Source organism: Silene latifolia, chromosome Y (genome assembly GCF_048544455.1).
Source record: "Silene latifolia isolate original U9 population chromosome Y, ASM4854445v1, whole genome shotgun sequence".
NCBI classification, from domain to species: Eukaryota; Viridiplantae; Streptophyta; class Magnoliopsida; order Caryophyllales; family Caryophyllaceae; genus Silene; species Silene latifolia.
The window spans coordinates 185,549,420-185,573,259 of record NC_133538.1 but is presented as its reverse complement, the minus strand read 5'-3'; the positions used below and the strand labels follow the sequence as shown (position 1 = coordinate 185,573,259).

Here is a 23,840-nt window from a genome sequence, read left to right as displayed (position 1 = left end):
TCCCCTCTCGAAGAGAGAAGATATCAACCCGTTCTAAGAAGGAATTGATAATTCTAACCCAATTTAGTTGGCGAAACCCAGTTTTTAAGGTGTATCCGTTTGTGACTAAGGGAATGAATAGAAGACCATTTTCAAGAAGAGAAGAAAAAAAAAGATGAAAAAGAATGAAAAGATGAGAAAAAAAAGGACGAAAAAAAGCAAAAGAAAAAAAGTGATGAAAGAAAAAGAAAAACAAAAAACAAAAAAAATGTTGAAGTTATTGCAGAGTGCTTTTGGTTGGATGTCGAAGTTACGGAAGCCAGAAGTCAAGTCAAGTACTCATAGTTGAGGTTCAATGGGCGAAGCCCAAAAGCGTAAGTAGTGACCTCTTTACCCTCTAAGTCCTTCCTGAGACAGTTACAAGGGGATAGTCAGGAATTTTGAGAATCATTCCGCTTGTGCTGTTACACCCAGCCTTTAGGATCCAGACATGGAAATTTGAACCCACGTCGATTCCCGACCCATTTGCACTCAGTTTCATCAAGCCTGAGACACCCATTCCAACCACATCAGCAGCCATAACCCTTGGCCTTAGCACCACAAAACAAACTTTCAGAATGATGGTTAACCATTCCAACTTGTTATTACCAAACTCCACATCCCAAAAGATCCAACCCTTTTACACCTAACCCCAAACACGGGATTTAATGGTACTTTACAGGCTAGAATGGGATATGACATGATACCTTAGGTGAAACCTTCGAGTGTGTACACACAATCAAAATGCCATGTTTATGCACCATGATCGAACTATGCCGGATTTGATTTCGCTCCACGCGAATACGTAGGCACTCCTTCAAAATAAGGGATTCAATCCACTCATCAACCAAGTTGTCATCTTGTAGGTTTCTTATGGGTCTTAACCAAGTCCAAATGAAGCCACCTTTGTTTCAATCCGTCTTAGTACTTGATGTAAGCTAGGATAAGGATATAGGTTCAGATGAATAGTGTCAAGTCTCAGAATGAGGTTTATCGAACGGTGTAGGCAAAGATGCTGAGTCAAATAGATGTGGGTTTTTGTTGGGAACAGAAAATATGAAAAACCCGCTGAAAAGAAAGAAGGCGTGGAAGAAAAATAGTAAAAGCCCGCTGAAAAGAAAGAAGGCGGTGGCAAGAAATGATGAATACTCATTTGAAAAGAAAGGAGGCGAGGAGAAGAGTGGCAGAATGTTCCCAACAAGAGTGATGTGTGATGTCCAACTGTTCTCATAAAATCAGTCTGTGTTTAGTGTCTAGGCGAGGCTAACGTTGTTGCTCTGTGATTTTAATCCACCTTGTCAATCCCAAGTGATCTTGATTCTCATGTGCCCTCGGGAGCACGCCTATGCCATACGATATCTCCGTCTCAAGTCCGACAACCTTGTGATTCCCATTTGTCATCTTTTGGGTGCGCCGGATTGGCCAATTTCCATTTTTACCCCCAACAAGTCTATAATTGAATTAAAACCCGTGCACACTTAGGGTTTTATTTTCCTTTTTTGTTTTACGGTAGCGGGCTACGCCCACGTTGTTTACGGGTCATACGGAGTGTCTGAGTTGTATTTCATGCTCACCCATCAAGGTTCGATTTCAAAAAAATTTCAAAATTTCAAAATTCCAAAAACTTTTTGCGAATTGTGGATAGATGATCCAAGTAGTGGAATCTTTTTGGGTCGATGACCCAATCTTTCGAAATTCAAAATTCAAAATTCAATTTTTGAAGGGCCGATGGCCCACTTTTCTAAGTGGTGACAAATTCGAAATGCAGGTCGATGACCCAATTATTCAAAATTTTCAAATTCAATTTTCGGGTCGATGACCCAATTTTTCAAATGATCCAATTTCAAGATTGATGATCCAAATGTGCTTATGTGATGATTATTGCTAGTACGTTTTTGTATTTCAAATATAGCAGGATATACTTAACTGGGGGCTCTAAAGTCTTCGACTTTAGAGCCATTGAAATCAGGGGCTCTGGCCGTTGGCTTCGAGACCATTATCGAGATGTAAAGGATGACATCCACTCAGAATTCAATTCAATACAAGAGTATGAAATGGAAGAATTCCGTAGCAAAGCAAATGATGAAAGCGGGCAACCTCCTTGAAAGTCCCGTCCCATTTGGGCACTGCCACAGATGATAAGCTTTGGGCAAATGTCAACAGATGATGAATTTTGGACAAATGCCGCAGATGATAAACTTTGGGCATGTGTCGCCAGCTTGCCGAACTACGACGCGGTTTGATTCCGTCAGAAACGGATACGTAGGCGCCTAAGGATAAGGCTCAATCCACCATATATGCAATTTATGGGTCGACGACCAATGATGACAATTTGACGGAACAGAAGCAAGAATTAATCCCCGACGAAGTTTCAGGTATGATCTCTTCTTATGGCTGGCGAGCTTATATACGCAAGTCTAATGGACGATAAACGACCCGCAAAATCCTCGAGTCGAGAGGGACCTGGGGTATACTTTGACTTTCGCCTTGTCCAAGCCTCAGTCAAAGTGGGGGCTCTGTAGATACCCGTATCCGTCGATATTGGAATTTATAGAGAACCCGACAAACACCCGATGATGATAGGACACATGTATTCTTTAGTTGTCATTGTCATTATTTGGGCTCGTTTTACGATGTAGAATGAGCGTTGTCGACGAAGTATTTTATTAATTTAAATGATATTTAAATTAAATGTTTTTTAAAAAAGTGAATTCATTTTATTGTTTTAATTTGAATTTATTTTCTTAAATTTATTTTATTGAAAATAAAATATATTTTTGATTTGAAAAATCATTCATTTTAATGTGTTATTTGATTTGAAAAATCGAATTTGAAAGTTGAAAACTCGTTTTAATCACACGTTTTGGAGCTCGATTATAGCTCGGTTTTTGAGCCCGTTTTCTTTACGAGTTGGCACGAATCTCGAGTACACTAACCAACCTAAGCTTCTACCCATCCAACCCCAGTTCAAACCCTCATACCCACATCCCAAATCACGACCAAAACAGCCCAACTCTTTCCCCATACCCGCGTTAGCTATCCCCTTCTTCCAACCCGTTTTGTGTGTTTCAAAGCTTAACCCAAACCCGCCACAACCAACCCAATTCCTGCTCCTCATTACCCACAACAACCCATCACTAAACCCACCACGATACCCATCCAATTCCCGTCCCAAATACTCTATAAACAGCCCGCAAATAATACAAGCAGTCCCCCCTGTTTTGCGTGCTCAAACCCGAGTCCAAAACCCGCTCCAAACACCACCTAAACCCGTGCCCATTAACCCTACACCATACCCTAGTATCCTACCCATATTATCTTAGCTTAAACACCAAGCAAACCCCCCATACAAACCCTAAAAACCCCACGAAATAGCTGATGGACAGCAGCTATGCAAACCGAGCCCGACTGCTTGTTGCTCTCTTTTACCCTACTTTAACTCCCTATAAATACCTCCCCTCTGCCATACATTCATTCCTCTAAGTTCTCCATACATAATACCGTCACTTACAAGCTTTAAACTCCAGAAACAAACCCTAATTGCCTCTCAAAAACCCTCGACAAAACCGACATACAAAACGAGAATCGCTTTGTGTCCCTCTTTGGAACCCTTCGTTCAACCCTCAAACCTCCATCAAAATTCGAGTTTCTTATTCCTAATTAACCACATAACATCCATCTACATCTTAGACAAAGATTCACGAGCCAAATTGCCCTTGAGAGTACACGAATCCCCTCGAAAAACAGAGTGACATACACTCTGTTTTCGCGGCTTTTCCTGTCTGTCCAGTTCTGTTTGTGCTCGTTTTTCGTGCCCAATAATTCAAAACGAGCAGGGATTGTTTTAAGATATTTGTTCTCCTCTCTTTCTAGTTTTCAAAACATCTTTTAAATCTATTTTTCACCGTGAAACGAGTGAGAAATTGCAGTTTGAAAGTTGCTGTCCAGATTTGCAAAAAAACGTGTTATTGCTTTGTTCCATCGTCGACGACGGCCTCTCGAGATAAAATCTACGATCGATTACGACCCAAGACGGTGTCAACGATACATGTAGGTTGAGGGTGCATCAAATCCTCCTCTTCTCCCTTTTATTTCGTTCTTTTTATGTTTGTTTTTTATTGTTTCGTTTTACATTGTTTATCGTTTTGTTTATCGTTTGATATCGTTAACTATGAAACTAGTTTAGTCCGAGTATGAGTTAAAGTACCACCATGAATACCCGCTTTGACTTGAGATGGGAAAGAAATCCGCCACATCGGTCGGTCGTATCCCCCATCTCATTTACATATCCTCGTGTTCAAGGTAGGGCATTAATAAAACGAATTCTAACTTCGTTCCTCGTTTTTGACCCCTCGTCTGTTTCGACCAATTCGACCTACCCTAGGACCCTTCGCATGTTAGTTCGACCTCTGATTGTTAACATATGACTCATTTAGACGACATTAGATCAATTTAATAACCTAAATAGACATGTTAGGTGGCTTCGACATAAGCATTAAAATCGGTTAACAATTCTATAACCTAATTGAATGCATCTCTCCTTTCACATGATTTCTCGCTAGTATAAGAGTGCGTGCTTAGCACCTTCTTATTAACACTCGACGAGTTAATTTAATTAGCGAACTTGACCTAATTTGACCCCTTAGGCCGTGTAGAACAGTCGGTTTTAGGCGAAGCCTTCTGACCCCTCTTGTCATCGATTTCTAATGTATTATCCTATATCGCTTTGCAAATCTATCTAACCTAATAAACATAACCTAGGAACTAGGGTGGCCGTGCCTGGGGCCGTGTGCTTGGCCGTGCCTTTTGTCATTCTTGCTTCATCTTTATATCGTTTATTCATCGTTGTTTTGTATTTTGTAATTACCTTTTGCTTATCGAGTCGTCTCTTGTAATTCACTTGTAATTAGTTTTCTTTTGGGTTGAGTCAATCGATTTATAAAAACCTTAGTCTTTTTTGGTTAGATGGTTGTGCTCCAATTCATGTAAGAGCGTAGTAAATCGCATGTTGTTTAAAGCGACATGGCCCGATTTATGCTAATGCATGCTTTGGTGTGTGGCCCTATGTCTAATTCGATAAGATTAAGTGAAATCACGCATTATGGGGAGTGACCTAAGGCCGTGAGGCATGTAAGCCGTGGGCCACCCCCCTTGTGCACGTTTTCCTAGGCCGAATTGGCCGTGTAGTGTGTCGTGTATGGTTTTGTGTATAACGTTGTATTTTAGATCGAGTTGTATCTTTAGTTTCTTGTTGTGTCGGCATGAAATGCCTGGGTTGTAATAGGGTAGATCCCAACGGCTCCCCCATTCCCCCTAAGCCTTGTTTGCTTTGTTTTGTATGTTGTTAGATCAATCAACCCACATGCTAAATTACAACTTTGACAAAGTTAGTTCAGTTGCATCTAAATCAACATAGAAACTTCACATGTTAGGGTTTTAAAACGATGTTTGCATATCATATATCGCAGTAGCTACGACCTTGTTTGAAATCCGATACTTGACTTAGTAGAGGCCGTTATCGACGGACGGGGTTAGGTGTCCTTATGGGCTTCCTAACACGTACCCTCACCCCTTACTCAAGATCTATGGTTTGTGGATCCGTCTAAATACCATTGGATTACGAGAGTCATTCAAATCGAGTGATGTAGGGTACAAGTCTTTATCTTTAATCACTCGTAGTCGATTGGCTTTATGCTTTTCGACGAAAGGTGTAAAGTTGACTTGAACGGTTCCAAGTTCCCAAAAAACTTGGTGGCGACTCTAATTTGTCTTAATTCAATTCGAAAGAACCTCGAGTCGATTATGCCTAGTGTGGATCCCGCGGACGCAATTCCTGCGGGCGTTGTCCACACTTTGTTTGGTTTATTTTTAGGTAGTTTAGTTCAATTTTTGAGTTGTTTATTTGAATGATTCCTTTTTTGGGTGTCTGATTTTAGGGGTTTCTAAGGGGCTGTTCAATTTTATAGGGTTGTAGCTAGCGGATTTAGAGCAACTCGGCCATATAGTGTATCGTTTATGAATCTCCAGGTATGATTAACTTTATTTTGTCTAATTTAAGGTGGTTTTATTCAATTTTAGGGTTGTTTGTTTGAATGTTTCTGGTTTTTGTGTGACTGATTTGAGGGTTATTAGGTTGATGAAGTTTGGCAGTAAAGTAGCAAAAGGGGAGAAGAGATGGGTTCTTGATGTTGAGCGAGTCGTTGTTTATTAAATCAAACACATTTATATTCTCAACAAACAACTAGTAAATGGTTAAGTCGAGGTCGATCCATGGGACGGTGTGCTTTGGGTTCTAAGTCTATCTATCTCAATTTATGCTAGTGTCACAATTATTGGGGTTTGAGGTTGTGTTCTAAACTACGACAAGGAAATGTAAACAAATGAAGAACAAGGCAAGTAAATAGAAATAGAGATGTAAACAAATGTTAAAGACACTAGGGTGTCATGGGATCATAGGGGAATCATGGTAAGATCACATAAATGAGTCATATAGATACAATCAATTATTATTGTGTTGGAATCGAGTTAGTTTGTGTCTTACAGGGAGACTTAGGTCTCGGAGCCGAGTTGGTCACAACTTTACAACACCTACATCGACTTGGTTCTCCCTATTCAACTATATGCATGGTCTAATAAGCCTTGAGTTAGCTTATATCTTACAAGTTTTGTTGAAAAGATAAGAGCATCATGCTAGGTTGTCAGTCAAGCATTTCATCAAACATAACATGTGTATAAGTTGAAAGTACAATAAGCAAGCATTCATATGAACTCATTAAGCATAGATCTACCCCATAATTATTCCCCTAATCCCCCACTAACCCTAGCTAGAAGACTACTCACTACACATCATGATTAATATGCTAGCAATAGTGTCAAACATCACAACACAAATGAACATGATGATTAAGCAAGTTAATAAAACAAGAGATTAACAAGTAAATAACGAGGGATTAAGAAGGTTACCAACTTGGAAAGTAAAGATGAATATAAATAAAGAATAATCCTTGAATAATGATGGAGACTTATCACTTAGTCTTCAAATACATACCCAAGAGATCCAAATGTAAACTATTGAAGATTGAAAGAACAATTGTTGAATGCTTGATGTAAATTGTGGAAAGATTAAAACTAATCTACTCCTAATCTAATCTAAGGAGGCTTAATCTACTCTAAGAGGGCTTAATCTCCTCTAAATACAAGAGGGGTATATATAGTGGGTACAAGAATTAGGTTAACTAAAGGGTTAAATGACGATTAAGCCCCTTAATTGAAGTCCAACGCCTTGCAAGTCCCAGTTGGGGACGCACGACCTCCCTTCGTGAAGTTAATCATCCTGCACTAAGGGACGCCCGTCCTAGCTTGGGGACGCCCATCCTTACATGGGGACGCCCGTCGTGACTCGGGGACGCCCGTCCTGACGGTCAGCTTGTCTATTTGAGCTCGGATTGTAAAACGGACGTCATTTCCTCATCCGGGCTCCTATTGGGGTGATTCAAAAGCCTAGACCACTTTATTTTTCGACACCGGTTCATCTATCATAGTTTTAGAGCCAAACATGTAACTTTTAGTTTGGTTCTAAGCAATTTCTTCTTATAATGGCTCCCTTCTCGTCATCTTTGCCCAACAACTTGTGGGGATTGATTCTTGGGTCATGGTGATTATCTTTCATAGCCCTAAAACTTGCTTTAATGAGCTACGACCTTTAGCCTTGGTCTACTCTTTGATGCTTGGTCATTGGATGCAATCAATTTAGCTCCGTTTTACTCCGTTTAGGCAAGGTTAGTGCTCCTCTCCTACTAAGGACACCAATTCTCATAGAATATGCATAAAGGGAAGTTAAAGATAAGAAACGACCCTAATACAAACTAAAAGGCATAGGAACTAGGCTAGGTAGGGGAGTAAATATGCGTAAATACGAGTTACATCAGTTCCAAAGTGAGTTTGTTGGTAATTGTTTGCTGCACTACTTCGTTTCTTTATTGGTTAGACTTGTCCTGAGTCTCCAAATTAGTATTTTTATCCACTACTAACTCTAACAATATTAAGGGTAAGTAGGGGTCGATCTCACAAGGAAGGTCTATGTTTAGCGTGTGCTTATGTAAATATTTCTAAGATAACCAATTGGGAGTGTTTGTGGTTTTGAGTCTAAATCTAACAAAGTAAAATAATAAAAGAATAGAGTAAATCAAATAATAAAAAGGTCTCGGGTCTTATAACTTCCACAAATTATATAGTTTTGATCATTGACTCTTTTACACTCTATTTACTCTTGAATACTTTGTTGTGAAAACATAAATTTCTACTTCTCCTTACTTTTAGTTACTCATTGCGAAAAGCGCACATAAACAACCCTTATGGTAATCACAATTTAGTCCAAGCGTATCTAAATTCAATCATGCCATAGATTATAACTAGAGAATCCAATAAAGATAAACAAATACATACACAAGCGGTTCTACACTTTAATTCATATGATTAATATTCTCCTACAATTCAACAATGATGAAAAGCATACAATTAATGAACAATAGTTGCTACTAATGTCTAGACAAGTGAACAAAAGATTCAAATTCCTAAACTAGCAATAGATTAGAGATAAGACAACTAGGTGATCAAACTAGCAAGAACTATCGATAATCATAATAATGAATTGAGAATAGAAATCAATATTCAAGAGATAAAAATATAGAGTAAAGAGTCTTACAAAATACTAATTAATTTGCTTCAATAGCTTGACCCAAGATGAGGAACTTAGTCTTCCATACAAAAACTTATTACTAAATTAATCTATAAATTGGAAATTATTTGGTATTCTAATGATTAAAATGTAGAGAAATATGTAAAAGTATATCAAATTGATCAACAACACCTCCTTATATAGGTATTCAAAGAGTATCTCCATTCTCCTCAAAAAAAAAAAGAGTATCTCCATAAAGTCTCAAAAAGTATGAGCATAATTGTCAAAATAAAGGAGAATTAATGATTTGTCGGAATCTAATGCGGAATCCAATTCTGAGCCGTCACTAGCGGCTTTTTGCCTCCCCTAGAGACTAGGAGATCAACCACTTTGCCGCCCCTAGTGGCTTTCTCTTGTGACGCTTCATCTTCTTCACTTGCTTCCGCACTTTGACCTTAACTTTGGGCTTTGACTTGCTTCAATCCACAAGCTTTTGACTCTTCTTAACCCATTGTTTGGCATTTCTTGGTCCAAGATTTGAGTGTAAAGATGTCCAAAGTCACTTCCCAAACTCGGGATGCGATTGTCGATCACGGCACCTACACATTAAACCAAAATTGCGTAGAAATACATCCAAATAATGCAACCATTACCAAAATGCACAAGTGAGCTAAAATAACTATAAATAACATATATCGGGGTTAAAGTAGCTAAGAATTGGGTTGGTAAAGACAGTTTAAAACCATCACATCAAATTCCTCCACACTTAGACCTTACTCGCCCTCGAGTAAGCTTACCTAGATCAAAATCGCTCCCACTTTCAGTCACAAGTTAACAAATTCTAATAGAGAAATATGAGTTCAAAAGAAATATTTACGAAACCGTAACGAATTCATGGGATACTCAAGCCGACTCTAACAAGCATCAAGTTCAAGAAAGAGCGCCTCTTCAAGCCTAATGGGTTAGTAGACACTAAAACGCACCACAACTATCACTAAAACTTCAATTGATCAACAAAGATTATGAATGGAATGATTTTTATTTTTGTGGAAGGATTTTTTTTTTGAGCACTATATACTTCACTTTGCTTTGGGTAATTTGAAACATTTGAATTCATTCGCTACGTTAGAAACTCTAATTATTTGGTAGATGCGCCACTCCATTCTCAATCCGTTAAAATCACCCTTTGCTCCACCTCCGGACTCGGTCCAGTGGATCCAAACTCTAGGTGATAACAACGAATCAAGCTCCACACTAGTCATCCTTTAGTTTACCATAGGACACGGTCTTTAGCAAACGTGACAACAAGCATGGGATGCCAACATGTAAAGATTTGAATTTCAACTTAGTAGGCATTTTTGTAGTTGAACACAAATTTTTAACCATAGAGCAAAAATAACATGGCTCTTGGACACGTAGCTTCTCATACCCATTTCACAATATGAGGACAATCCACTTTTATTTGTATTTTTTTTTTGTGAGTTGATGATTTTTTTTCTTTTCTTTTTTTTGGTTTTTTATTTGTTTTGTTTTTGTTGGGAATAATGGAGAATGTGTTGATCAACCTACATTTTTGTGACAATTAAAGGCCTTTTTACACCATTAGGGGTCCAAGGTAAACCCCAAGTTGAACTCAACTCGTCAAAATAGGCACAAGTATCAACCATGCAAATGTTAAAACTCCTAATTCAAATATGTGAACTGCATTTCTAAACTAGAAAATGTCAACTAAATTCATGAAAAAGTGAATTGATTCCATCTTTATTACTAAAATGCAACTACATGACTAAATATATCTAAAATGCAACTATATCACACCAGCATGAGCTTAAACCCTTCCCCCACACTTGAACATGACATTGTCCTCAATGACAAAACAAGGGATGAGAGAAAAAGAAAAGGGTGGGTATAGAAATTACCGAGCAAAAGAGAGCATCCAAACTTTCAAATGCGCTCCTATTATCACCCATGTAGCTTCATGTGGAAAATTCAACTACCTTATTCAAAACTAAAACAAATGCATCAAATAACAAAAACCGGGTTGCCTCCCGTAAGCGCTGGTTTAAGTCCCGCATGACGTATATTCATGCTTAAGAATCAAGTATAAGGTAACTCAGTACTACCCCTTCAAATAGGAACATCATTTAAATTAAGAGCGGAACATGCCAATGCTCTTAGAAGAAGATCATACAAGCTATCAAAAGAGTTAGTGAAAACATTATAAAAGCTTATAATGGAAAGGAACCATACATAACTCATAATGATATAAGCATGAATGACATTGTTGCCCGATTCTATAGGCATATAAAAAATAATCACATACTCATGGTATGGTTCTTTATGAAATCGGGTCATCTTAACCAACGTGTTTTCCCCACTCCTAATAAAATTGTCATCCAAATCCCAGAAGATATCACCCAAATCTCCACCCAAAGAGTCATCATCAAATTTCGGGGGTAAGGTAAAATCTACTTCGAGTTCAATATAGGATATAGTGACCAAATCAAAGTCATGACTCTCTTCTTCATCATAAATTGGAGCACTCACATCAAGGGTAAGAGAAGTAGAATAAACAAGGTCGTTCACTTCATTATTTGAACTCGATTTAATGTTTATGGTGAGGTATCAAAACAAGGAGTAAGATTTAGAATTGAACTAGTTACTTCTAATTGTCGGGAATTTTTAACCAAAAGATCAAGCACATCCCATTTATTTTCATGTTTTAACACGAAAAATTCACCCTCACTTTGGACTTAAACATCTATTTGAGTACCTCGGTTGAAACTATGGTAAATTCCAACCCAAAAACCTTGACTCTTACATAGATATGAGTTATCTACCAAGTATATCTCTAACCTTTCAAAGTAGTGATGAAGTAATTCATGCTCTTTTTGGGGGAAATAAAAACACATTTTCTAATTTAAAGGACACAAGACCCTTATTAAAACAATATTTACAAGCACACAAACAAACAACTGTCTTCCCCTGCAACGGCGCCAAATTTTGGCTAGACTTGTCGTGAGTCTCCAAATTAGTATTTTTATCCACTACTAACTCTAACAATAGTAAGGGTAAGTAGGGCTCGATCCCACAAGGAAGGTCTATGTTTAGCGTGTGCTTATGTAAATATTTCTAAGATAACCAATTGGGGGTGTTTGTGGTTTTGAGTCTAAATCTAACAAAGTAAAATAATAAAAGAATAAAGTAAATCAAATAATAAAAAGGTCTCGGGTCTTACAATTTCTACACATGATATTGTTTTGATCATTGACTCTTTTATACTCTATTTACTCTTGAATACTTTGTTGTGAAAACATGAATTTCTACTTCTCCTTACTTTTAGTTACTCATTGCGAAAATCGCACATAAACAACCCTTATGATAATCACAATTTAGTCCAAGCGTATCTAAATTCAATCATGCCATAGATTATAACTAGGGAAGCCAACAAAGATAAACAAATACATACACAAGCGGTTCTACACTTTAATTCATATGATTAATATTCTCCTATAATTTAACAATGATGAAAAGCATACAATTGATGAACAATAGTTGCTACTAATGTCTAGACAAGTGAACAAAAGATTCAAATTCCTAAAATAGCAATAGATTAGAGATAAGACAACTAGGTGATCAAACTAGCAAGAACTATCGATAATCATAATAATGAATTGAGAATATAAATCAATATTCAAGAGATAAAAATATAGAGTAAAGAGTCTTACAAAATACTAATTAATTTGCTTCAATAGCTTGACCCAAGATGAGGAACTTAGTCTTCCATACAAAAACTTATTACTAAATTAATCTATAAATTGGAAATTATTTGGTATTCCAATGATTAAAATGTAGAGAAGTATGTAAAAGTATATCAAATTGATCAACAACACCTCCTTATATAGGTATTCAAAGAGCATCTCCATAAAGTCTCATAAAGTATGAGCATAATTGCTAAAATAAAGGAGAATTAATGAGTTGTCGGAATCCAATGAATCCAATGCGGAATCCAATGCTGAACGGCCCCTAGCGGCTTTTTGCCACCCATAGCGGCTAGGATATCAGCCACTTTTCCGCCCCTAGTGGCTTTCTCTTGTGATGCTTCCTCTTCTTTACTTACTTCCGCGCTTTGACCTTAATCTTCGGGCTTTGACTTGCTTCAATCCACAAGCTTTTGACTCTTATTAACCCATTGTTTGGCATTTGTTAGTCCAAGACTTGAGTGTAAAGATGTCCAAAGTCACTTTCCAAACTCGGAATATGATTATCGATCACGGCACCTACACATTAAACCAAAATTGCGTAGAAATACATCCAAATAACGCAACCATTACCAAAATGCACAAGTGAGCTAAAATAATTATAAATAACATATATCGGGACTAAAGTAGCTAAGAATTAGGTTGGTAAAGACGATATAAAACCATCACATCATTTATCATGTGATTAATGGTTTTTAATAGGGTTTGTGGGCTGCTAAACTAAAATATTCCATCGAAATTCTTAAAGCATATGTAGATATATATTATACTCCGTATTGTTTAATGTATAAGACATGTGATATATATGATACTCTGTATTGTTTAATGTATAAGAGTTTGTTGGTCCTCGGGATCAACGATGGCTCAATAAGTTTGAGCATAGATGAATGAGAGGAGATGAATGATGATGGAGTATTCAGATTTGATGAAATATACATAAATCCTGGTGAATCGAATGATTTGAGATCAAATGCGTGGATGTTATGTCAGGTTGCTAATAGAGATGTCCTTTCATTCATATCTACTCAAACTATTTTCATTTCATTCATATTTTAGGTTTCAACCTATATCATTTCATTCATATTTCTAAAAGGGTTATTTCATAACAATAATCCATCCTATTGATGGTCTGCAATAATCACTCCATCCTATCAATAATCCCAATTAAATCCAACATAAGCATCATACCTTTTAATAACGAACCAGCTGATATTTTTTTATGTTTATGTGTATCAAATAAACCAAGTACTTGATTCATCTCTTGAAAATATTACACATAAACATCACATATACCAGCTAGGTTGTCCAAAAACTATCAAATATTCAAACATAAACTTAAAAAAATATCAGCTGGTTCGTTATTAGAAGGTATGATGCTTAGGTTGGATTTAATTGGGATTATTGATAGGATGAAGTGATTATTGTAGACCACCAATAGGATGTTTTATTATGAATTTTAATCTTCATTTGTGTTTTACTATTTTTTTCCTATTAATCCGACATGTTTGTTTGATTTGTTAGGCTAAAGTTCAAGCGTCCTCTTAATACTATTGTTATTTATATTTGGATACCAGTTGTGGTAGGCGACGAAAACTGGGTTCTTCGATGCTGGAAGCAGTCATAATAGTGTTAGGAGATGCGCTGACCAAGTATTTCTCTTTTGGCGTCTTCTTTTCCTATTCCTGTTTGATAACTTCACCCCATATGTGTATTGCACTTCCAAATGTGTGTTAACCGCCAGAAAGAGCAGTCTCGTGAAAAGCTACAAACCTCGTGTCCTGAAGCCCTAAAGTTTGAGCAGAAGAGCAGCAAATGGTAACCTGCATAGCATCTTCAAAATGGTTCTTGGTCGCTACCACCTTCACCATTGCAACCATTTCTGGTACTCCTTTTCTTCTCTACAATGGCCACTTCACTCAGCACTAGTTGGTTTTTTAATTTTGCATTCATTCAATTGCTTCTATTTATTATTGCCTCTGTCTCAATCATTTATTTTATTGTTAATTAAAATATCACTCACGAGGAATATAAAAGGTAAATAAATGAACGGGACAAAGGGAGTATATGTGATTTGTAACTTTAGTTTGACAATGTTATTTTCAAATGGGTAATTTTTGTTGCAGTTTTTTGGTTAGTGGGTAAAAAGTTGAGGGAAGTGGAATCAAAGTTAAGGGAGTTAGAGACATCTCTCAAGGGTTCTATCAACAAATGCGCTGCTGAAAGACAAGGTCGCATTCGAGCTCAACAAGTTCTTTTTTCACTCTTTATTTTGTTGATTTTATGATAACTTTTATGTCAAAATCTTATCTTCTACTGTTTTTGTTGAGATAGCAGTTGCCAATCATAAAGATATCAGCTTTATTGATTTTTAGGCTGTTATTCGGGGGATCCAAAGTGGACGAATGATTTTGGATTTTGACCCGTTTTCGACCTTGGTGGTTGAGTGACCTGACACCAATCTTAATCTTTTGGGTTACTGAATGGGTTTCCTGGACTTGGTTTGAAACTTGATATGGAGGTTTAGGGTTGCATTATTTTCGACATAATTTGGTTACCAATTACCAATTGACTCCACATTTTTTCCCCCTAAAAGCTATGCTGAGAATTTTGTAGTGTATAATTCAACAAGTGCTTAATATGTGTGTAAAATCAATACCTAGAGGCCTGAATGACTAGGGTGTTGTTCCCTGGAATATGGTATTTTGTACAGTCGGGACTTGATATTCGCCAAAATCAGTGATAACACAACTCCTTTGATAAAGCAGCCGTCTACTGTTCGGCCATACCTATTATAAGAAATTTGTGGTCTACTGAAATAATGGAAGCATTGTTTGTGTTGTACTTCATGGCATCTTCTTTACCTATTCCTGTTTGATAACTTCACCCCATATGTGTATTGCACTTCGTTATGTGTGTGAACTGCCAACTGTGGCCATTATTATTACTTGAACTTGCTATTTACAAAATTACAAGCCAGTAGTAGTTTCAGACTTTGGGATGGACTCGAATGATTTCTTGTAGCCTACGTCTACGGTTGGTATGTAGTTCAGGACCGATTTAGCCTGTGAATTAAATCTGATAGTTTACTATTTTCCTATCCTTTACGCTACAAGTTACGACGAACCCTTATTTCCACATTTCAGTACACATGTAACACTGACGGTGACAAAAGAACTGGAACGCCTGGGTTTCGTGCGTAGTTTGGGACTGACTTAGCCTGTGACCTATATCCTTGCTAAGAACAGTGCTTCTTTATTCCTTCCCTTGCCAAAGCACCTGACCTTACTAATTCTACTACCTCACATTTACCTAGAGCAACTTTCCTAAAATAAATCTTAACATCTTCTGCCATCTACTTACTGTCCTTCTTTTAGTCTCCAACACTGCTTTTCCTCTAACCCATTTTCCCTTATTTTAATTTCAATCTACTTCATTACTACTCAGTGCCATGACTGCCATCCAAATGGATGCTTTTATTTAGAGTTTTGTGATGCCTATTTCTTACTCTATTGTCTATTTTAGGGTATCTGGTTGTTTCTAATCCATGTGATAACTTATCTCCATAGACGTCAGTCAAAATTCCGAGGTGAAAAAAAAACCAAAATTTAGTCTGGAATCAGCCTGGATCTCTGGAGCGTAATGACACCTACTCTTGGAGGTAATAATCTCTGTTTGGTTGATTGCTTTCACTTCCGATTATTTCGAGTCTGAAAACCCAATGAAATTCTGAACTTGATTGAATTGTGGTTAATCAATGCCCTTTTTAAGTTTGACTAATGATGCAAATTATTATTCCGATAATAAAGAACATTATGGAGATTATGTTGTTAAGGCAGATTAGGCGTGTGCATTTCCATCTTTACGGGTTTTGTTGTCGTCGTATGTGGTTTCTCACTAACACTCTTATTGATGAATTATCAACTGAATCGAGGGATCCCTCATTGCATTTCCATATGCAGCGTGTGATCAGTTGGTCTCCCAGAGAGGCCTTGGTCTGTGTTGTTAGTAATTTATCAAATAAGTGCTAATTACTACCTATTGCACGCCCTTCTAATTTTTTTTACATTGATATCTTTAGATTTGCAGTTTGTTTACTGAGTCTCATATTATTCTTATTGTTGTTGAGCATGCCTTGAACCAAGTGGTTGATGAATTTGAGTAGACTTTTGTATCAAAAGAGGGATTATTTGAGAAAAAATACTAATCACGGTGAAGTATTGAATGAATTTGTAACTTGTAAGCCAGTTCAATTTGCTTGTAGCTCGAAGTTTATGTTCTAATTTTGAAAGCAATCCGATAGTCTGGAGTTATAAATTATTCAACTTTTGAACCGTAAGAACTGGCTAAACCGTCTCATTCGTCCGAATGCTAAACCGTAATTCCGTAAATAATTATGCAAGTATACTCTCCGTATTTTCCCGAACTTGCAATTTATTATTCAGAAATTACCCACTAACGAACCAACCTTAATTACGCAAAATGAAACCGGTAATTACTCTTAAATCACCAACAATGTTAAGCTAACAAGGCTGTTTCACCGTGAAACTTGGCGGATGTTGGTCCAGAAAGCACCGTGATTGCCTCTTGAATGCTCTGTTACTATGTGACTTTTCTCGTAGCTACGATGATGTTGAAATAGATTATTCAAGAATGTTTAGAGCTACAGCGGTGGTGAATCACCTAAGAACTGATGTGACGGGATCAAGAGTAGTCCCCGCAGAGGAGGTGACGATGGTGGTGAATATGACATGATGGCTCGTTTGTTTATCTTGGGTCACGCTCGCATGAGGTGTGTCAGTTGGTGTCCGACGAGTTATTGATGCAATTCTCTTTTTCCAGTTTTTGAACAAGTACATCAGTTTAACCATTTCTTATAGGCTTGTATCAATGGTGTTAATCAAATTTCGATGGGAAATCTAGAAATCGTGGATACAGCAACCTCTTTGCTTTCATAGGAATAAGACATTGTAGCTTGGGATGAAAAATGGGATTGGTAGTACACTCCGAAGGATTAGATGAGAAGCGCCCTATGGAGGCTTAACATCCCAGGTAAAGATACGGAAAATGTATTAACATCCCAGGCGGTGATTCAGAAAATGTATGACGCTGACACATACAATTACTAACATTAAGAAGATAGATATCCACAGAATCAGGTTGATTTAATAAGAAAATAGAGTATAAAATAACCGAAAGAGAGAAATTTTTGTAGAATAAGTTGGATGTTGCATCAGCAAATAGACAAATACTCATTTAGAAACTCAATTGAAAGAATACCCTATGCTAAAGAGACCTCAATTTTTTTCTAAAATAGAAATAGAGACAATAAAAATGAGATAGAGAAATTAAAAATTTTCGATAGCTCTAAGAATAATGTATAAAAATTAGATACCTGTTACTTAATATAGTAGATCATATATTTTTCATTTTTCATTAAAAAAACGTCTTCTTTCACCTAATCCCACCACAGGAGATCGATTAGATGCGTGGGATATAATTACCATTCGTTTGGTGCTATATAATTATCATTCGTTTGGTGCTATTATTGGTGATTAGCATTTGTAAAAGTAAGATGGTTATTGTAGTTTTTATAAGATCATAGTACTTTAGTTTTTTGTCGTCATCTTATACATGCATGTCAAAATAAGGATTTATTTATATATATGTTTATTTTCCTCTTATATTTCAAGTTGTTTAGATATTTATTTTCTCTATTTGTTGTTGACTTACTTTCTGAAATTTCTCTATTCGTTGTTGAGTTAGACTTTTTGAAATTAATGATGTAGTTTTGTTGTCTTCGCATATATACACATGTTCGCGGGGGAGACAAGGTTAGTTATTTTCCGTCACCGAAGTCTTTACTGGTTCACCAGCAGAGACAAAAGCTATATGGTCATCGCTAGCACCTTTACCTTCATCACAAGCACCATTCAAAACACTGATATCTTCTGCTACTTCTTCAAGTGTCCCACTATACGAAGTTCTGAACTACGCGATTTCAGCTAAGCCTTGTCGTTCGAAATTGAAATGCTAAGAGAAAAAACTATTTTGAAATGCGACTCTAGGAAAGATAGACATATTCCCTTTTGAGCCAGGTAAACTCTCATGTCTTTTTTAAAAATCGAAGCGGTGATTCATGAACTGCGCAATTTCATCTAAGCCTTATCGTTTAAAATTGAAATGCAGGGGGAGAATATAATTCTGAATGCCTCATTGTTAGATAGAAATATTCCCTTTCGAGTCATGTAAGTACTATCTAAATTTTGTCTGCATCTCATTCCTTTTCATTATCAACTTTGACGTGTCTTAAGTTTGACACAAGGTAGGTTCTATCTACCTTAACTACATTGCCACTGCTTTGGGCATTATATAGATTAAAAGGGGATGGTATCGGGGTTGGGATGAGTTTGGTGGTGTAGTGGTGGCTGGTTGGTCTTGGAGAGGAAAGTAAATGATTGAGAAGAAGAGAATATTACGATTATTCGGATAACTTTTATTATTGCGCTTTTTCTCGCTTTCTCTACATACTCCACTGTTCCAAACATTTTGTTTGCCTTTGATTATAATAACTCTCACAAAAAATAGAAAATAAAACGTACAAATGATTTGACACAAAGGGAGAATAGACTTACAAACCTTTAATTTATGCAAATATTAGAGAAAAGGTATGGCATCGATTCTTTGGTGTACATGTAATTTGAAAATCCAATTGAAACACCTGAACACATGAAAAACTGATCATTAGAAATACGCAACAAAGGTACAACAACAATAAAATTAAACGTATACTACATGGACTTTATTATAATTCTAAAAACTACTCCGTATGAGTTTAACTATGAGTTGAAAAAAACTGAGCTCTAGTGTTCATGGTAAAAGTCTGTATGTATGGTGTTTATATAGTAGAAAAAGTCCTTGTTCTTATATGATGCCTCGGTCTGTTTACCATCACATATTGATTCTTATCTTCACATATTGATTCTTATCTTTTTACATATTATGTATATCATATTCCATTGTACATTATCTTCTGTTACGAAATATACTATATTTTATTTTTAGTGGTTCAAAACACTTGGACTCTCTTATATTGCCTGAAAAAAGCCGATTTGACACAAAGGGAGAATAGACTTACAAACCTTTAATTTATGCAAATATTAGAGAAAAGGTATGGCATCGATTCTTTGGTGTACATGTAATTTGAAAATCCAATTGAAACACCTGAACACATGAAAAACTGATCATTAGAAATACGCAACAAAGGTACAACAACAATAAAATTAAACGTATACTACATGGACTTTATTATAATTCTAAAAACTACTCCGTATGAGTTTAACTATGAGTTGAAAAAAACTGAGCTATAGTGTTCATGGTAGAAGTCTGTATGTATGGTGTTTATATAGTAGAAAAAGTCCTTGTTCTTATATGATGCCTCGGCCTGTTTACCATCACATATTGATTCTTATCTTCACATATTGATTCTTATCTTTTTACATATTATGTATATCATATTCCATTGTACATTATCTTCTGTTACGAAATATACTATATTTTATTTTTAGTGGTTCAAAACACTTGGACTCTCTTATATTGCCTGAAAAAAGCCTCTTTTATATATATAGATTGATTGACTAGATTTAATGCTCATGCGATGCACGGGCCACTTGTTAGAATCTTTCTAATAATTTTAACGTGCTACCTGGTAGAATTGTTTATAACCATCTTAATTATACTTAAATTGCTATAGGATTAGAGGTAAACAACCATATGGTAATTTTCTATTAACCATATGCGGTAAAGAACATATAAACATATTTTACATATTTCGTTTTTATAATAAACTATTAAGTTTCTTTTATATTATTTGGAGTTTGTCATGAACTAATAAAAGTGTTATTAAACTAAAACTTGGGAGAGACTCTCTTTCACTAAATTACTGAGAGACCACTTTTCCGTACCCCTTTATCATATGTTTATCGTAGCCTATTTGTTGTTGATCATGTCCCATAGTAACACTTTAATTTCGTACCTAGCTATTTATATAATAAATGTTGTATACTGTCATGTTTATCATTAATCATGATTTGTACAATTAAAAGAAAGTACTTCAAATAAGGAATAGTGATCAAAAGCTGAAATATATCATACGTAGATATAGTGGTGTAGTTCGTATGTGAATTATTGATCTTTAGTTCTTTACGTGATCTTAAGCCATAAAATTATTATTTTTGTGTGTATTCTGAGCTTGTAGAAGCTCTGATACTATTGTATTTAGCAATATAGCTTATACTATGCAATTTCGCAATCGTTTGGCTCTTATACTGTTGGAAAGTATACGCAGGATATAGTTTAGAGGAATAGAATTGTTGATCCCTTTAGCAATAGCCCAAAGGCTTTATATAGTTACAATGATATAATAACTATATCCTATAAACTAGGCTAAAATATCGTAAGTGATATGGAAAATCGTAATTGATATCAACTAATTATTCCGTAATATACGGAGCATATATATTGCCTAATACCTCCCCTCAAGTTGGAGCATGGAGATCAAGAATGCCCAACTTGCGGAGTAAGTAATGAAACTGAGTGACACCTAAAGGTTTCGTGAAGATGTCAGCCAATTGCTCGGTGGTGGCCACGTGACAGGGTTGAATGAGACCATCTGTAATAGCATCGCGAACAAATTGACAGTCAATTTCAATGTGCTTTGTTCGTTCATGGAAGACGGGGTTTTGTGCAAGATGCATGGCTGACTTATTATCGCAGAATAGCCGTATAGGAGTTGGAATGGAGACACCCAAACTAGTAAGCAGACTTTTGAGCCACTTGAGCTCGCATAGTGTAATGGCCATGGAGCGATACTCAGCTTCGGTAGAGGAGAGAGACACGGTGCGTTGCTTCTTAGTCTTCCAAGAGATTGGGGAATTCCCAAGAAAGTACCAACCAGTGACACTTCGATGGGACAAAGAACATGTAGCCCAGTCGGAGTCGCACCAACCTGAAATACTAAAATAGCTGTCACAACGAAGAAGTATACCTTGCCCCGGGCTCCCTTTGAGGTAGCGAACAACACGCAAGGCAGCGTCCATATGAGACATACGAGGTTGATGAAGAAATTGCGAGAGAACATGAATAGCGAAGGATAAGTCAGGGCGGGTTATGGCCAAATATACCAAGCGACCAACCAACCTCCTATAGCGCTCAGGATCACCAAGCAAATCACTTTGATCATCGACCAAGTGGACGTTGGACTCCATGGGAGTGGAGGCCGGTTTAGCAACTAAAAGACCGGTTTCTGTAATGATGTCAAGTACATATTTGCGCTGGTTAAGGAAGATTCCTTCAGCACTACAAGCAACCTCAAGTCCTAGAAAATATTTTAAAGGACCCAAGTCCTTCATATGAAAGCACTTATGCAAATATTCTTTAAAAACGGAAATTGCAGACCCATCATTGCCAGCTCTGATACCATGTTGGAAAGTATACGCAGGATATAGTTTAGAGGAATAGAATTGTTGATCCCCTTAGCAATAACCCAAAGGCTTTATATAGTTAGAATGATATAATAACTATATCCTATAAACTAGGCTAAAATATCGTAAGTGATATGGAAAATCGTAATTGCTATCAACTAATTATTCCGTAATATACGGAGCATATATATTGCCTAATATATACTAACTAAATCATAGTTGAGGTATTAATATGTTGAAAACAAAAAAAGGGTGGAAATTCACTTTTTATCAAAGTTACGAACCTAATCATTAAATTTGAAATTTAGAGGATTAATTTCACAATTGACCAAAATAAATTAAGGAGGCAGTACGGTGAATCCATGCATCTTATAAAAGTTGTAAATAATAGCTCAATCTAAGATAAATATCAAACGTGATCATCGAATCCAACATATTGAATAAATGCAAGGAAGTTAATAGCAATAACTCGATAAAACTATAAAGTATAAACATGCCTTAGCTCAATCATTACTAACTGTCTTCAAGATGAAATTTTATTGTCTTACGGAATTGACTATTTTTCTCTTACAGGTATAGCTAATGACCCGCTACTATTTTCAATATACACTAAAAACTAAAATTGAAGCAAAAGTCAGTTAAAAATAAAAAAAGAACTAAAATATCTAGGAAAAATTGTTCAATAGTAGACCGTACACTGTAAGCCTATCGATTGCCCGATAGGAGAACAATTTTTTGTTTAGATCACAGAGGATTACAAAGATACACGCATGCAATAATTAAATGGAATAACATATACTATCTTCCCGTCTTGATCATTTGTTTACCTATTACTTATATTTTAGGGTATCTCATTAACTTGTTTACCTTTCTATATTAGGGAGGTCTTTTATAAGTAATTTGTTAATTCAAATCCATTATGATCCACTTGTCATCCACCACTATGCTTACCTACACATACAAACTACAAAGTAACAAATACGATCCATTAGAAGATTCTTAGAGAGCATATTAAAGTAAACTACACAATGCATTCATATATGCTATTGAACGTGGCTTTGTGTTTGCTCGACGGAGCAAGGTCGGAGTAATGTAAGCCCAATTAGTCTCAAAACTGCATAAAAGAGTATATAATCACATATACTAAAACAATATCAATAAGCAAGTTTAGAATATATTATCATGTATTGTGGGAAAATCGGATTTGTTACTATTCTGTTCCCTATGTATAAAAAAAAAAGAAAAAAGGATTTACATACCATTAAAGCCAAAAGTAACATTAATTATCTTAATGATCTACATACGATACAATTTCCTATGTGGTGAGCCGAAGTCGTATGCTCCCAAAAATAATATTTATAACACTTATGACCTTAAACTAATATAGTATATGGTAATAAGGATCGATCCACAGAGAAGGCGGTGTAATTAATGTGTAAGAAGTAAAGAGTACAAGTAACAAGGGGGGGGGGTTATAATGATTGATTAACTAAAGACTAATTAAACAAGGAACAAGTAAATAAGATGAATTCGGATTATTAAAAGTCTTGGGTCAACAAACATCCACTATCATCAAACTAATTGGTCTTTAATTATCTTTAATTCAATTATTCTCAAGCACTTTATCGTGGAAATACAAGTTTCCCCTTCCTCTTAAGTTTAGTCAACTAACTCGAAACGCGATATTAGTAGACCCTAATTATTGAATAATCTAAGCCAAGCGTCTAGATTTAATCCAACAACAGCTTTAACAATCCAAGGAAGCAATAAAGATAACGATCTTTAACACACGCGGTTAATGATTCGAATTATATGTCTAGTCTCTACTTCGTCCTAATAACGATGAAACGCATACAAATTATAAGGGTAAAGTTTGCTACTTTAGTCTAGAATAATTGGACAATT

The 23,840-nt window shown here is 36.2% G+C and overlaps 1 long non-coding RNA gene across 1 annotated transcript; it reads left to right on the top strand.

Moving 5' to 3' along the window:
• Positions 1 to 15,738: 15,738 nt before the first annotated feature.
• LOC141634368 (uncharacterized) lies at positions 15,739 to 19,000 on the top strand. Its single transcript, XR_012539095.1, has 2 exons — positions 15,739 to 18,551; positions 18,643 to 19,000. It is a non-coding gene; the product is annotated as an uncharacterized LOC141634368 (long non-coding RNA).
• The last annotated feature ends 4,840 nt before the right edge of the window (positions 19,001 to 23,840 follow it).